The sequence below is a fragment of the Suncus etruscus genome, chromosome 1 (genome assembly GCF_024139225.1).
Source record: "Suncus etruscus isolate mSunEtr1 chromosome 1, mSunEtr1.pri.cur, whole genome shotgun sequence".
Taxonomy (NCBI): Eukaryota; Metazoa; Chordata; class Mammalia; order Eulipotyphla; family Soricidae; genus Suncus; species Suncus etruscus.
This window is the reverse complement of record NC_064848.1, coordinates 14,005,679-14,020,831: the sequence shown is the minus strand read 5'-3', so window position 1 is coordinate 14,020,831 and position 15,153 is coordinate 14,005,679. Positions and strand designations below refer to the sequence as shown.

Here is a 15,153-nt window from a genome sequence, read left to right as displayed (position 1 = left end):
GCTTAAGGGACCATATGGGATGCCAGGAATCGAACTGGGCCTATGCCTGTGTTAGTCACATGTAAGGCAAATGCCCTACCGCTGTGCCCCTGAAGTCCTTTTTAAATAAGAATTTTTTGTGTGTGCTTTGTCAGGACTAACATTATGCCATCTGTCGTACACATAATCAGGGTGACAGTTAAGATCAGAGAGTCAGAAGAATATTTAATATCTATTTGTAACACGAAGCAAATAAATTTGGAAATAATTTTATTTGAAAATGGTATTCGCTTATGGGGCTGGAGAGATAGCATGGAGGTAAGGCGTTTGCCTTTCATGCAGAAGGACGGAGGTTCAAATCCCGGCATCCCATATGGTCCCCTAAGCCTGCCAGGAGCGATTTCTGAGTGTAGAGCCAGGAGGAACCCCTGAGTGCTACTGGGTGTGACCCAAAAACCAAAAAAAAAAAAAAAAAAAAAAAGGAAAGAAAATGGTAGTTTTTTTGAAAAGAGCAATCATAGTGAAAGACCAGAAAGAGAACCCAAAATATGATAGAGAACACTGTGATAAACCTAATTCACAGGAGCTATTTTCCAATATTCAAGCAGGATACAAGTACAGAGGAGTTTAAATATCTTTCCCTTGGTCATTATAGCAAAAACTTTCAGTGGCTGAAAAGACAGTATAGTGGGTAGGCACTTGCCTTGCATGCAGCTAACCTGGGCTCCAGACCCAGAGTCACAGATAGCCAAATGAGCACTGCCAGGAGTGCTTTCTGAGTGTGGCCCAATATCCAAACAAAATAAAACCAATTTTTGTTGTTTTTCTTTTTATTGCTTTTTTAAGCACTGTAATTACAAACTTGTTCATTGTTAGGTTTCATTACGTTATCCTTTACAATGCACCCTTCCCACCATCAATGTTTCGCATTTTCTCCCATGCCACATCCCCTTCCCCTTTTTTCCTGTCTCTAGGGCAGGCGATTTTCTTCTCTCTCTCTCTCTCTCTCTCTCTCTCTCTCTCTCTCTCTCTCTCTCTCTCTCTCTCTCTCTCTCTCTCTCTCTCTATCTATCTCTCTCCCTCTCTCCTTTTGACACTATGGTTTACATTATTGTTAATGAAGGGGTGCCTTGCTTGTCGCTTTCTTCTATTTCCACACTAAGTTCTTGTCCAGAGTGATCAGTTCCAACGATCATAGTCCTAGTAGACCCTTCTCTACTCTATCTGCACTAACTGCTTTTTGCGCTGAGCTTTCTACCCTAGGCTGGATCTCCTGACCCTTATCTCTATTGTCTCTGGATATTATAACTATCTCTTGTTTTTCTTATATCCTACAAATGAGTGAGATTATTCTATGTCTATACCTTTACCTCTGGTGCATTTCACTCAGCATAATAATCTCTATGTCCATCTATGTATAAGCAAATTTCATGACTTCATTTTCCTAATGGCTGCATAGTATTCCATTGTGTAGATGTACCACAGTTGCTTTAGCCACACATCTGTTGTCAGACACCTGCATTGTTTCAGATTCTGGCTATTATAAATAGTACTACACTGAGCATAGGAGTGCAGAGGGCATTTTTATATTGTGTTTTTTGTTTCTGGGGTGTATCCTTAGGAGTAGTAATGCTGAACCATATGAAAGCTCAATTTCTAGCTTTTAGCTGAATGTTCATATTGTTTTCTAAAAAGGCTAGACCAGTCTGCATTCCCACCAGCAGTGAATATGAGTCCCTTTCTTCCATTCATGCAAGCACTGGTGTGTGTGTGTGTGTGTGTGAGAGAGAGAGAGAGAGAGAGAGAGAGAGAGAGAGAGAGAGAGATGTGTGCAAAGGTTACCTACAGAATGGGAAAAACTATTCACCCAATACCCATCAGATAAAGGTTTACTATTAAAGAATATAAGGCACTGATGGACCTTTACAAGAAAAAAAAATATGACCCCATCCAAAAATGGGGAGAAGAACTGAAGAAACATTTCCTCAAAGAAGAAATACAGTTGTCCAAAAGGCACTTGAAAAAAATTGCTCCATATCACTAAACATCAGGGAGATGCAAATCAAAACAACAATGAGATACTATCTCACACCACAAAGACTAGCACACATCACAAAAAGCAAGAACAATTTTTGTTGTTTTGTTTTTAGGCTACACCCAGTGGCAGTGTGGTTAACTCTTGACTCTGCACTCAGAAATTACTACTGGCAGCATCAGGAAACCAAATGGAATGCTGTGGATCAAACCTGTTTTGACAACATGCAAGACAAACACCCTTCCAGCTATGCTATGGCTCTGGCCTCTATCCTTCCCTAAGAAATTCAGATCGAGTGACAAATAGAATTCCTGGGATTATGGTTCTGGGTTGTATATATGAAGATTATTATGGTTCTGGGTTGTATATATGAAGATCTGAGTTTTATTCCTGAGTCTGTCCCTTTGAACACTACCAAGAGCAACCCCTAAGCACTAAAAATAAAGACACAATACCCATGGATGTGATCACACACACACACACACACACACACACACACACACACACACACACAATGTTAAAGAAAAGGGGGAAATAGAAAAAAGAGATTTAATGGGAAAAAATAAGCTCATCTGAGATGATGGGTATAGTTGTAGCAGTAAGAGAGAGAATTTCCCAATCCAGAAAAACTAAAACTAAAATTAAAGATAGCAGTTTGGTAATATAAGAGGAAGGAACCTTGTGTGTTTTCCATAGGCTTCAGTCTCTCAAAGACTCAAGAATCCTATCACTAGTACCTGCCTCAATCACTAAATATATTATGGAGTCCAAGGTTATTTGCCTTTCAATATAAATAGAAAGTTAACACCAGTGTAAGGAGACAAATGGGTACATTTATAGTCTGAGCACAAGGTAAATGCAAGGGATGATATGTCTTCACTGGTTCACCAAGCACAGGTTAGGGAAAGTTTTGAGAGGAAAGAGAAAAAAATCTGACACCTAAGCCTGTATAGATGCAAAGATGCACCTGCCACAAGACATCTGTATAATGCTCACCCTATGCTTTTATTTGTGGCATGTCTTAATCTCCACCCTAGTTTTTAACTTTTTTTTTTTTTTTTTGGTTTTTGGGTCACACCCGGCGGTGCTCAGGGGTTACTCCTGGCTGTCTGCTCAGAAATAGCTCCTGGCAGGCACAGGGGACCATATGGGACACCGGGATTTGAACCAACCACCTTTGGTCCTGGATCGGCTGCTTGCAAGGCAAATGCCGCTGTGCTATCTCTCCGGGCCCTAGTTTTTAACTTTTAGCATTAAAATGAGAAGAGTCAAAATAGTTGAAGAGTCAGCACTGGGTATATTTTCTCACAACTAGTTCAACTTGACTTTATTGTTGTTGTTGTTGTTGTTGTTGTTGTTGAACTTTTTTATTTGTATTTTTTTCACTTTTAGAAACTCATTTATTTTTCCATCAAACTGATTTCCATTCCTATTTCAGTCTAGAAAGAACAGCTTAAGACCATTCAGTGGTGGTTCCTACCCATTCAATGGCCTGAGCAGTGGGAGCTGCAGACCAGCTGCAGACATGCAGATTGGCAGGCTGAGCGCTCCAATCTTCGGTAGAGAACTGCTGAATAGGTAAGGAGGGCACTTGAACCCCCTTCAGACCAGTCTGCAACCTCAGGCTGAGTAGAAGTGAATTCAGGAGTTGGAGCAGTCCATTCGCACTGAAATTCCTCCTTGGTCACAGCCTTCTCAGGAGCAGCCTGCTATTTCTTGTCGATCTCCTCGGGATCTCTGTAGATTAGATCAGGCATGACCTCCCATGGGTGTTCTCCGGAGATGGCGCCTCGCATTCACAGAACTCCTGGGCCAGCATCCACCACATGAGACCCACTGAGTGAGCTCTCTTGTTTCAAGGGATGGCAATGTCCACATATCGCAGAGGAGAGTCTGTGCTACATAGAGCAATCATAGGCAAATTAATGTAAGATGTCTCTATGAGGGGCTGGTGGTCGGCCCTGGGATCAGTAACCACCAAAAGTCTCGTCTCCCAGAAAGCTGCCTGGATTTGGGTAGTGAAAGTTCCAGGCATGAAGCTGAAAGCGATCAGAGTGGCTCCAATGGCAGCAGCAAACTTCAGCACAGCTCTCTGCCTGGCCAGTATTCTTGGAAGAGATCACACTGCCATCAGCTGGGTTTTCAATGGCAGCAATGGCAAGAGTTGCCAGCAGAAGCTTCTCCCAGGTTCTCTTCAAATTTATGATGTAGATACCATCACTTTTACTTTTGTAGCTGTACGGAAGTCCAGATTAGTGCCACCTAAATGGGTGCCCGCGGCAAGGAATTTAAGGACGTCCTCCTCTTTCATTTGCAGGACATTGAGGGCGCCGGACATTGTGAAATTTCCCTTTAAGTTACACCGGGAATTGAGAACAACACCGTATGGATCCCTCGTTGGGTAACTAAGAAAGGCTTTATGCGAATTCTTATAAAAGTTACTGCTCAAGAAGTAAAGTTTGGTTTTACCTTTAGAGGTGATTAGCACTCTAAAGAAAATTTTGTCAGTCAGACAGTGGTCTATTTGAAAGTCCTGACTCTATCTCAAACTCAATTCCTGTGCTGAAGAAGATATTGGAGAAGGGGCCAGAGCAATAGCACAGTGGGTAGTGTGCTTGCCTTGCTCGTGGCTGACCTGGGTTCAATCTCTTGCAATTGATATGGTCCCCTGAGCCTTCCAGGAAAAATTCCAGAGTGTTGAGTCAGGAGTAACCCCTGAGCCTCACTGGGTGTGGCCCAAAAACAAAAAAGAAAAGAAAAAATTGGAGAAAACACCAAAATCTTCATGACAGGAATACACAAGATTTTCCTAGTAAGATACTAAAAACTGGGAGAGTTATCGGGTTGATTTCTTTTTTTCTTTCGAGTTTTTGGCCACATCTAAATGTACTCTGGTCTCACATGGACTCTTCCTCTATAACTTCTATAACTATCTTTTTTAATAATTTCACATAAGAGACCTAGTCTTTATATTGATATTATAGAGTGATATATTATTCGTCAACATAAATGAAACTTTTGGCTCAGTTTTCTTTGATATTCTATATAACAGGATTATCTATACGTGTGTGTATGTGTGTGAATATTTATAGAGAGGCCTAGAATAAATCTTCATGTTTCTGTTTAAATTAAACTCTTTCTCTCTTAAATGTTTTTAATGTCACTTAGGGTAACTTATGCCTTTCTCTAAAAGTTCTCTTATATTATTGAGGCCATACCAATACTCTAAATAAATATGTTGACTCCTTGACAAAACTTTGTATTCCAATTTACGTGAGATTCCTTTTGTGTTTACAATGATTTCCACTCAAACTCCTGAGACCTGCATTTACCCTATTTACTTATGTACATTCAACTTCAACTCCCAGAGTCAGTTATCTGACCAGCCAGGGAGAGCTTGTGTATCCCAGAGATCATAGAGATCACATAAATTTTTCCTATTAGTCAATCTGAAGCCTACTTACTCTGGCTCAACACTTTCTGTTCAATCCACAGGACTAATTCTTCTCTACTCCCTCTCCTTTCGCTTGTTCACTTCTGAATAGTCCTGTCTATGCTGCTACTCCCAATGAATATAAAATAATGACAAATAACTACTCATCTCTCTCTCTCTCTTGGTATGCCCTCACTTGCATCTCCTAAGCTGACAAGGGTTGATAGAAATGACCCATGTTTACAACTGATCTTAGAGAGATCATGGTTATCACAGTGAGATCTTGGAGAGATTATTAGAGATCACAGTGTTTAAATAAAGTTTCAAACAGGAAGCTAACGTTTGGCAGAATCTATGTCAGGCATAAATAAAGTAGGGGCCAAAGTGATAGTAAAGCAGGTAGATCATTTTCCTTGCAAACAGCCAACACAGGTTTGGTCCCCAAGCACACCAAGACTGATTTCTGAGTACAGAACAAGGAGTAATACCTAAGCATTGCTGGGTGTTTCCCACCCCCATGCCCCCAAAAATCAACCACTATAAAAATCTATGGTGCAGTGCAAGAGGCCTAAATTCAATCCTTGGCAATGCATCTGAAAGCGACAGGGAGTGAAAACAGAGTTGGGAGGAGAGCTCCTCTAAACACCTTTTGGCGCCCCCCAGAGAAAATGAGAGAAGAGGAGCAAGTGCCTTTACTGTCAACCAAGTCTAGCAAAGGTGCAGGGTGAATTCAGACAAGGGAAGACTAGGGAAAACCCCACACCCTAGATTAGAGTCACAGAAGAATGGAGTACTCCACAAGTGTCTGATCTTTTAGTCTAGAACCCAACCCCAAAGTAATCTGGTTCTTATCTCCTCCCCCCAAATAACTATGTGCCAGTCTAAGAATTGGTGATAATTTTCATCAGCGTTTCTATTTCTTGAAACAGCAGAAGGGTTTTATTTTTTTAGGTAAAGTGGAGGATTTGAGGACACATCCGATGTTTCTCAGGACTACTATCAGCTCAGTGCTGGGAGGCCACTACTACATTGCTCCAGGAATCACTTTGTTCTGGGTATTAAACTAGGCCTCCCATATAAAAAGCCCTTCAGGCTATTTCTATATTCTCAGAAAAAACTAAATACTTTTTAAGTCAATTATGAAATCACATACCATAAAATTATTTAAAAAAAAAAAAAGCACTTGAAAAATTTTCTATAGAGCCAGAGCAATAGCACTGCAGGGAAAGTGCTTGCTTTGATTGTGGTTGACATGGATTTTAGTGCTGACATCCCATTTGGTGCCCAAAATCAGCAGAAGTGATTCCTGAGATCAAAGCCAGGAATAATCCCTAAGCACCACCATGCATAGTCAAAAGAATCTACAAATATATAAATGAAGAATATATGAAGGGATGACCAAAATTATTAGATGTTAGAAAAATTAAAATACCAACTATAATGAGAAAATTAAGAGAGGAGAGATAAAGTGGGGAGGGGGGAGAATAGCAACTACTGACAAAGAAATGGCAAGTTTGTAAACCTCAATATGGGGTTATAATATTGTAACAGGCATGGAAAACAAGTTTGATGTTACCTAAAATATTTTTGAAGTAGAGTAAGTTTATTCAGTAAATAAAGGAAGGGAAAAGAAAAACAGGAATACATAATCATCCCTATTTAATCAGAGGGACTGGAGTGATAGTAGTGGTTAAATCACTTGCCTTGCATGCAGCCAACCCAGGTTCGATCCCAGAAACTCATATGGTTCTCTGAGCATTTCCAAGACTGACTCCTGAATGCAAAGCAGGAGTAACTCCTGAGTTTCACTGAGTGTGACCCAAAAAACAAACCCAAAAAGAAAAAAAGTAAACATAAATTTCCCGACACATACCACCCCAAACTGTAAACTATCTTAGCAAAAACCTGTAGACCATAAAATCATATCAACTCTATTCACTAGAGCTGAAAGATAAAAACAATACCAATGTCTATAACAGATAAAGGCATAAAAATTGGATGCGCACAGTCCGATATCAGAAAGTTATGAATGTATAAGAATTGTTCATAGTGTACAGCCTGAGCTCTCCGTGGAGGGAGGCCGCTAAGAGTCCCCGCGAAGAGTCGCCATGAAGTCCTGCTACGTTTGCGGCCGAAATGTCGCACCCTTCCCCTGAGGCGAAGCCTTCCAACCCCAGGAATCCCCGAGTCTTCCTGGACGTGGACATTGGGGGCGAGCGAGTTGGCCGAATTGTTTTAGAATTATTTGCAGACATTGTACCCCAAACTGCGGAAATTTTTCATGCTTTGTGTACTGGAGAAAAAGACATTGGTGCTACCATTAGGAAACCGCTCCATTTCAAAGGATGCCCTTTCCATCGAATTATTAAGAAATTTATGATTTAGGGTGGAGACTTCTCGAATCAGAATGGGACAGGTGGAGAAAGTATTTATGGTGAAAAATTTGAAGATGAAAATTTCCATTACAAGCATGATCAGGAAGGTTTATTGAGCATGGCAAATGCAGGTGCCAATACCAATGGCTCACAGTTCTTTATTACAACAGTTCCAACTCCTCATTTGGATGGAAAACGTAGTTTTTGGCCAAGTACTTAAGGGAATGGGTGTGGCAAAGATTCTGGAAAATGTAGAATTTAAAGATGAAAAGCCTGCGAAAATGTGCGTTATTGCAGAATTCGGCTTCCACCATTGGTTGGTATCTGATCCCACCATTGGGTGGTACCTGATTCTGGGGGATAAAAACAAGGGTCTGTGGAAGGCGAGAGGCTTTTTGCTGGAACTAAGGCTGAGACCTTGGACTTCAGTCTTAACCACCAAATCAAGCCAATATTTCCACAAGCCTGACTGTCTGCAAGCTGTTTACCTGCCGTTTCACCTCAGAACCGTCAACTGAACGGGGTGGCAGATGCGTGCTCCGAGCAGGAGGGGAGAGACCTCATCCTCCATCCCTCCATCAGTCAACCTCTTCAGGGGCTGACTTGGCAACATAAAGGAACTTGCAACATTAAAGGAAGGGAATGATTGGGGAATAATTCCGAAAGACGGTTCTGGTGACTGTCATCCAGATTTCCCTGAGGATGCAGATGTAGATTAAAAGGATGTAGATAAAATTTTACTTATAGCAGAAGACTTAAAAAATATTGGAAATACTTTTTTCAAATCTCAGAACTGGGAGATGGCCATTAAAAAATATACAAAGGTTTTAAGATATGTGGAATGTTCAATGGCTGTCATTGAGAAAGCAGATGGAAACAAAATGCATTCTGTTGCTTTAAGCTGTGTGCTGAATATTGGGGCTTGTAGACTGAAGATGGCAAATTGGCAGGGGGCAGTAGACAGTTGTTTGGAGGCTCTTGAAATAGACCCTTCAAACACTAAAGCACTGTACCATAGAACTCAAGGATGGCAAGGACTAAAAGAATATGACCAAGCACTGGCTGATCTTAAGAAAGCTCAGGAGATAGCACCAGAAGATAAAGCTATCTGGGCTGAGTTGCTGAAAGTCAAACAAAAGTTAAAGGCACAAAAAGATAAAGAGAAAGCAGCATATGCAAAAATGTTTGTTTAACAAGTAATACTTTTGTTTAACTAGTGTGAACTGGTTGTATAAAGGCAATAAGAAACTAAGGGTTTTTGCTTAGAAGATCTGTAATGTGTTTTCTTTAATGTCAGTTCTCCATTGTTTACAGTTTAGGAAAACTATTTACTAGTAGTGTTCACAAAATACAGTGAAATTGTTTTGTATAAATGGCTATCTGCATTATTCACAAAGAATGTGTCTAGCTGTTTTAAAATCTGAAAGACACACTTACTGAATAATAAACAGACTAAAATTAAAAAAAAAAGAATTGTTCATAGTAAACCTCAGCATGGAACCATGGCTGGAGAAACTTGATTGTGGTTTTTGGACTGTATACAAATCCACAACCTGGCCTGACCTTTAGGTCTTCCCTTGGCATTCAGATCTGTGGGAACACAGCCATAAGAGGGGGCTGTAGAGGAATAGCAATAGTGGGAAGGAGGAGAAAGTTCTCCAAGAGACAGAATGAAAGGCTACTTCAATATATTCCTGCTGGAGCCTGTGTAACTTCAATCCTCCAAGCCTGTTTTTCTGCTTTCTACTTTATCTGATTTACAAGACATATATTGTACCACATGCCCCCCCCCCACGCTTTGTTCTATTGAGGCTATTTAGTTTAAGGTGCTTTCTTTAACCTAAGTAATGTTTAACCTAAGAATGAACTCATTCCCTGCTCTGCTATGCATAGCCTTTATTCTTACCAGTATGAGAAGCTTGCTTTCTAATGAAGATTTGTCAGTTGTATGATAAATGCAATGACATGCAATGCAATGACAAATCCAAGTCCTTATTTCAGAGGGTCACTTCCAGGTCTTGGGAGGCAAACTCTCACAAGATTCACTGGATATGCTTTGTATAAGTGTCTTCATCCAACCTCAACTGTGTGGGTCCTGTTATTGCCACTGAGAATGTCATTTGAATGGATGGTTCAGCTGATCTCTGAGAGGAAAATTCCGTGAGTGAGAGAATAAAGATGGTCCTGGAGGAGAAAGATAGGAGTGTGACTCTGTCTTACTCTTTCTTTTGCTTAGCCTAAAATTAGTTGTGGGGGACAGGGCTGGAAACAACCTATGGTAGGACCTAGAACAGGACCACTGATCTCTCTTGGAAGGATCTAGAGAAATATGATCAAAAGCACAGGGTACAGATGAGGTGGATTGAATAGAAGGTGGGAGTGGGAAAACCTACTAGCCTCATTGGGTCACTCCCAGTATCTTACTCAAATTTTATTCGTTTATTTTTGGTTTTGTTTTTACTTTTTGTGGGTTTGGGTCATACTCAGAGGTGCTCAGGACTTACTCCTCACTCTGCACTCAAAGGACAATGTTATGCCAGAGATCTAACCAAGGTCTGCACAGTGCAAGGCTAGCGCATACTATCGCTATGTACCACTGTACTCTCACTGTGACCCCTGTTCTATTTTAATATATATTTTTTATTTTGTGAGGCCACATACAGCAGTCTAGGTTTTCCACCTGCCTATGCACTCAGCCTTCCCCACTCTACTATAGCTCTGAACCTCTCTTGGTTAGTTTTCACCTTCTTCAAAGCCTCATAAGTCACCCTAGTCTCTATGAAGTCCTAACTGTTCAAATAAGACAACATAGAGTCACAGTAAAGGGGTAATACCATTACCTAAAACATACACACACACATATAATAGTCCCCCAGATTATAATTTTAGGACTGGTATCTAATAAAATTGAAATACATGAAGAAAAATTGTGGCAGAGATATAAAAAAAGAAAAATGCCACATAATTTGAGTGTCAAGCATATAGGTAAATTTTGATGTGTGGGGCTGGAGAAATAGCATGGAGGTAAGGCGTTTGCCTTTCATGCAGAAGGTCTGTGGTTTGAATCCCGGCATCCCATATGATCCCCGGAGCCTGCCAGGAGCGATTTCTGAGCATGCAGCCAGGAGTAACCCCTGAGCGTTGCCAGGTGTGGCCCAAAAACAAACAAACAAAAAAAAAAAAACAAAAAAAAAGAAATTTTGATGTGTGGCTATTGAAAACTCAAAACACAGGCCAGAGCAATAGCACAGTGAAAGGACTTTTGTCTTGCACACAACCGACCCAGGACAGACCTGGGTTCAATTCCTGGCATCCCATATGATCCTCCAACCCTACCAAGAGCAGTTTCTGAATGAAGAACCAGAAGTAAACCCTGAGCACCTCCAGGTGTGGCCCAAAAACCAAAAAGAAAAAAAGAAAACTTAAAACGGGACATCAGAACACTGAAGAATATTCCTTCCTATTAATCCTGTAACACTAGTCTCTTCACACACAACTATCTTTTGACCAATAAACGTAAATAGTTGCTACATGCAATGTGTGGTGATTCCTGATGAAAGAAAAGTAAGTCATTTTAGTAATTCAGAAAAATTAAGTTTATGTTTATATTCATAAAATAAAAAAATTCAAAATAAAAATAATCTGAGGGGGCCAGAGCAATAGTACAGTGGACAGGACATTTGACTTGCACTGCCAACCCAGATTTGATCTCTGGCATCTTAGGTTAAAAATATATAGATACATTACAAGTATAAAAATATTCTGAGAAAACCCACTGACATCACAGAAGAACCCCTCAATAGTCAGCAGTGGATGTCTCTTTTTGTCTCAGAAACTAGTTTATGTTTTGTTTAGGTTTGGTTTGGTTTGGTTTGGTTTGGGGCTACCCCGGTGGTGCTCAGTGGTTACTCCTGGCTTTACGCTCAGAATTTACTCCTGACAAAAAAAAAAAAAAAAAAAAAGAGACAAGCATTAGAGATATAGCATGGACAGGGAGCCCCAACTATGCTTCACATAAGACTTTTATTATTCAGCAATAATCGGCCATAGAAAGAATGGCAGATTACAAATGAATTCTCAATTAATGCTAACTAAGCCTAAAGGGGTCTTTACATTTCTTAACAGAATGTGAGGAATGAGGGAGTTAAAGTATAATCTCTGAAAGTTGACTTCTTCCAGGGAAGGGTGGTTTGGATAAGAGACTGTATCTAGGACTCTGTCCCACAGAGCATTCCCATATAGGATACCAAGGATAAAACCCTGGTCAGCATATACAAGGCAAGTGCCTTACCTGCTGTAACACTTCTACAGTCCTTAGAATGCTTATGATAAAATTTATAATTCTGAGGGTCAGAAAGTACAGTGGACGTCAATAGTCTTGCAAAAATCTAACTCAAATTTGTTTAATTTTGGGGAGGAGGCACACTTGGCAGTGCTCAGGAGTTACTCCTGGCTCTACATTCAGGGTTATTCTTGGCTGTGCTTGAGGGACTATATGGGATGCCTGGAATAGAACTAGGGCCAGCTGTGTGCAAGGCAAATACTCTCCCTTTTGCTATCACTCCAGCTGCCCCAACTCAAATTTTATCCCTGGAACCCTTTATGGTTCCCTGAGCCCTGCTAGAAGTGATTCATGAGTTTAGGCCCAGTAATAAGTCCTGAGAGCCATAAAGTGTAGATTAAAAGTAAAAATTAAATTCAATAATGATATTGATTCATCAAATTAAAAAAATAAGGGATATGGTTCCATTTCCTACTGTATTTTTTTTTCTGGGTGGGGGACACCCGGCAGCATCCAGGGATCAAACCTGGGTCAGTCATATGCAAGACAACACCCTACCCAACATGCTATCAGTCCAGCCTCATCCTACTATTTTATTTTATTTATTTATTTATTTATTTATTTATTTTGGTTTTTGGGTCACACCCGGCAGCACTCGGGGTTATTCCTGGCTCTATGCTCAGAAATCGCTCCTGGCAGGCTCAGGGGATCATATGGGATGCCGTATTCGAACCACCAACCTTCTGCATACAAGGCAAACGCCTTTCCTCCATGCTATCTCTCCGGCCCCCTACTATTTTATTTTTAAATAGTTTTAAATTTTTCACTAAATAAATCTTACCTTTGTCAATTCCTATATTCTTGAGTTATTTTATTTTTTCTAAGAATAATAGTATAGCAGGTAGGCCATTTGCCTTGGATAGATTCAATTCCTAGCACCCCTTAAAGCCCCCTGAGCATAGCCATGAGTGACTCCTGAGTGGAGAGCCAAGAGTAAGCCCTAACACCACCAGGTGTCACCCAAATTAAAGAGAGAGAAAGAGAATTCAAGTGATTTATGTACATTGATTATGGTAAATACTTAGATTTGTTTACTGGAGTCATTGGGGTTTTTTTTAATGCAATATATAATAATCTGAGAATAGGGATAGCTTGACTACCATTTTCAATCTTTTTAGTAGGTTACATTTTTGTACAGAATGCATTTGATCAGAGTCAGTATTCAGAAAATATTGTTACATATATTATATTCCTCAAGTATTATTGGGGACTTCCCCCTAGTGAATGGGCCTGAAGTAGGTTAGGTGGCCATCTGCCACACAGAACAAGACACAGAATAAAGAATAGAGACATAGATTTATTAAAACTCAGTGCTGAGAGCCTGCAAATCAGAGAGACTTGGAGCAAAGGGAGAGAAGTTCATTTATACACAATTTGTGTGGCATTTTCCAGACCCATACCCTCAATTTCAGTCATTATCTAAAGCAAAGCAAAAGTACAGAAGCAGATATAGCGATTAGGACATTCTTGGCCAGATTGTGACACACTTGTTTTTCCCATTAGTCAGATATTCTGTTTATCTGTCATGACACCCTGTACCCTCGACTCTGGGCAGTTTGGTCAGTTTGGTCTTCCCCTTGTTATTCTACAACTATAGTTTGTGCTGGGCCTGGTTACAGTAGGAGCACCATGAGGATTAAAAAAAATAAAAAGACACATTGGGGTCAGAGCAATAACACAGCAAATAGGGCTATTTTGCATGCATTGACCTGGTGTCAATTCTCAATGTCACATATGCCCCCCAAGCCTACCAGGAGTGATTTTTGAGCACAGAGCCAGGAGTAATGCACCACCAATTGTAGCACAAAAAAAAAAATTAAGAAAGAAAAAAACAAGACACACATAAGAAAGAAAAGCTTGGGGTCTGGGATTAACATTCTCATAGACTGAGCCCTGACTGTCCTTCAAGTACAGTATTTATAGTTTAGAACCAGTAAACACAGAAAGAAGAACCAACTTTAGCAGACAGTTGCTAATATAACCTAATTAGACTTTTTACACATCAAAGGGGCCTGGAACAGCTAATACAAAAGTTTCTGGGACATCTTCTGGAGAGGACCCCCACCAATAGGGTTTCCCTAAAGAGTGTTTGAACTGGAGGCTCTGCTTTGGTGGTTACTACATCCAGGTTTCTACTCTTTGCTCCAAATTAATGGTCATTTCAGGTATGGTGATTAAAGTCCCTGCTGAAAAAAAATCAATACAGACATTTTACCAAACTGTCTAAGGTTCAACATCTTTGTAGAAAGAAAGCAGCACACGTTTTAGATGTTTTGTATACACCTAGTAGTACTTAGGCCTAACTCCTGGATTTATTCTTAAAGATTACACCTGGTGATACTCAGGAGACCATATTAGTTGTCAGAGATCAAATCTAGGTCAGATGAATCCAAGGCAAATGCCCTACCCACTGTCCTACCTCTTCAGCTACTCAACACAAATTTTAGAAAGTTTTAGAAATTTTAGAAACTACAAATTTTTAGACTTGAACAATGTGAGACAAGTTTGACTCTGATTAAATGTATGTGGTGCACACACATTCTTTTATTTTTTGCCATAAATAATAAAAGCATTTAATTTTGTGTTTGTTTGTTTTTGGGCCACACCCGGCGGTGCTCAGGGGTTACTGCTGGCTGTCTGTTCAGCAATAGCTCCTGGCAGGCACGGGGGACCATATGGGACACAGGGATTTGAACCAACCACCTTTGGTCCTGGATCGGCTGCTTGCAAGGCAAACGCCACTGTGCTATATCTCCGGGCCCAAAAGCATTTAATTTTTAAAACAGATACATATTAATAAATAAGGATAGTAGTAGGCTGAGGCCAGAGCAGTGGTGCAAGTTGTAGGGCTTCTGCCTTGCATGCGCTAACCTAGGTCAGACTGCAGTTCGATCCCCCGGTGTCTCATATGGTCCCCCAAGCCAGGAGCGATTTCTGAATGCATAACCAGGAGTCACTGGGTGTGGCTCATAAACCAAAAAAAAAAAAA

At 40.4% G+C, this 15,153-nt stretch overlaps 2 pseudogenes; one reads left to right on the top strand and one right to left on the bottom strand.

Moving 5' to 3' along the window:
* Positions 1 to 3,467: 3,467 nt before the first annotated feature.
* On the bottom strand, positions 3,468 to 4,352 carry LOC126015737 (40S ribosomal protein SA-like; annotated as a pseudogene).
* A 3,222-nt stretch (positions 4,353 to 7,574) lies between these two features.
* Positions 7,575 to 9,295, top strand: LOC126016157 (peptidyl-prolyl cis-trans isomerase D-like; annotated as a pseudogene).
* Positions 9,296 to 15,153: the final 5,858 nt, after the last annotated feature.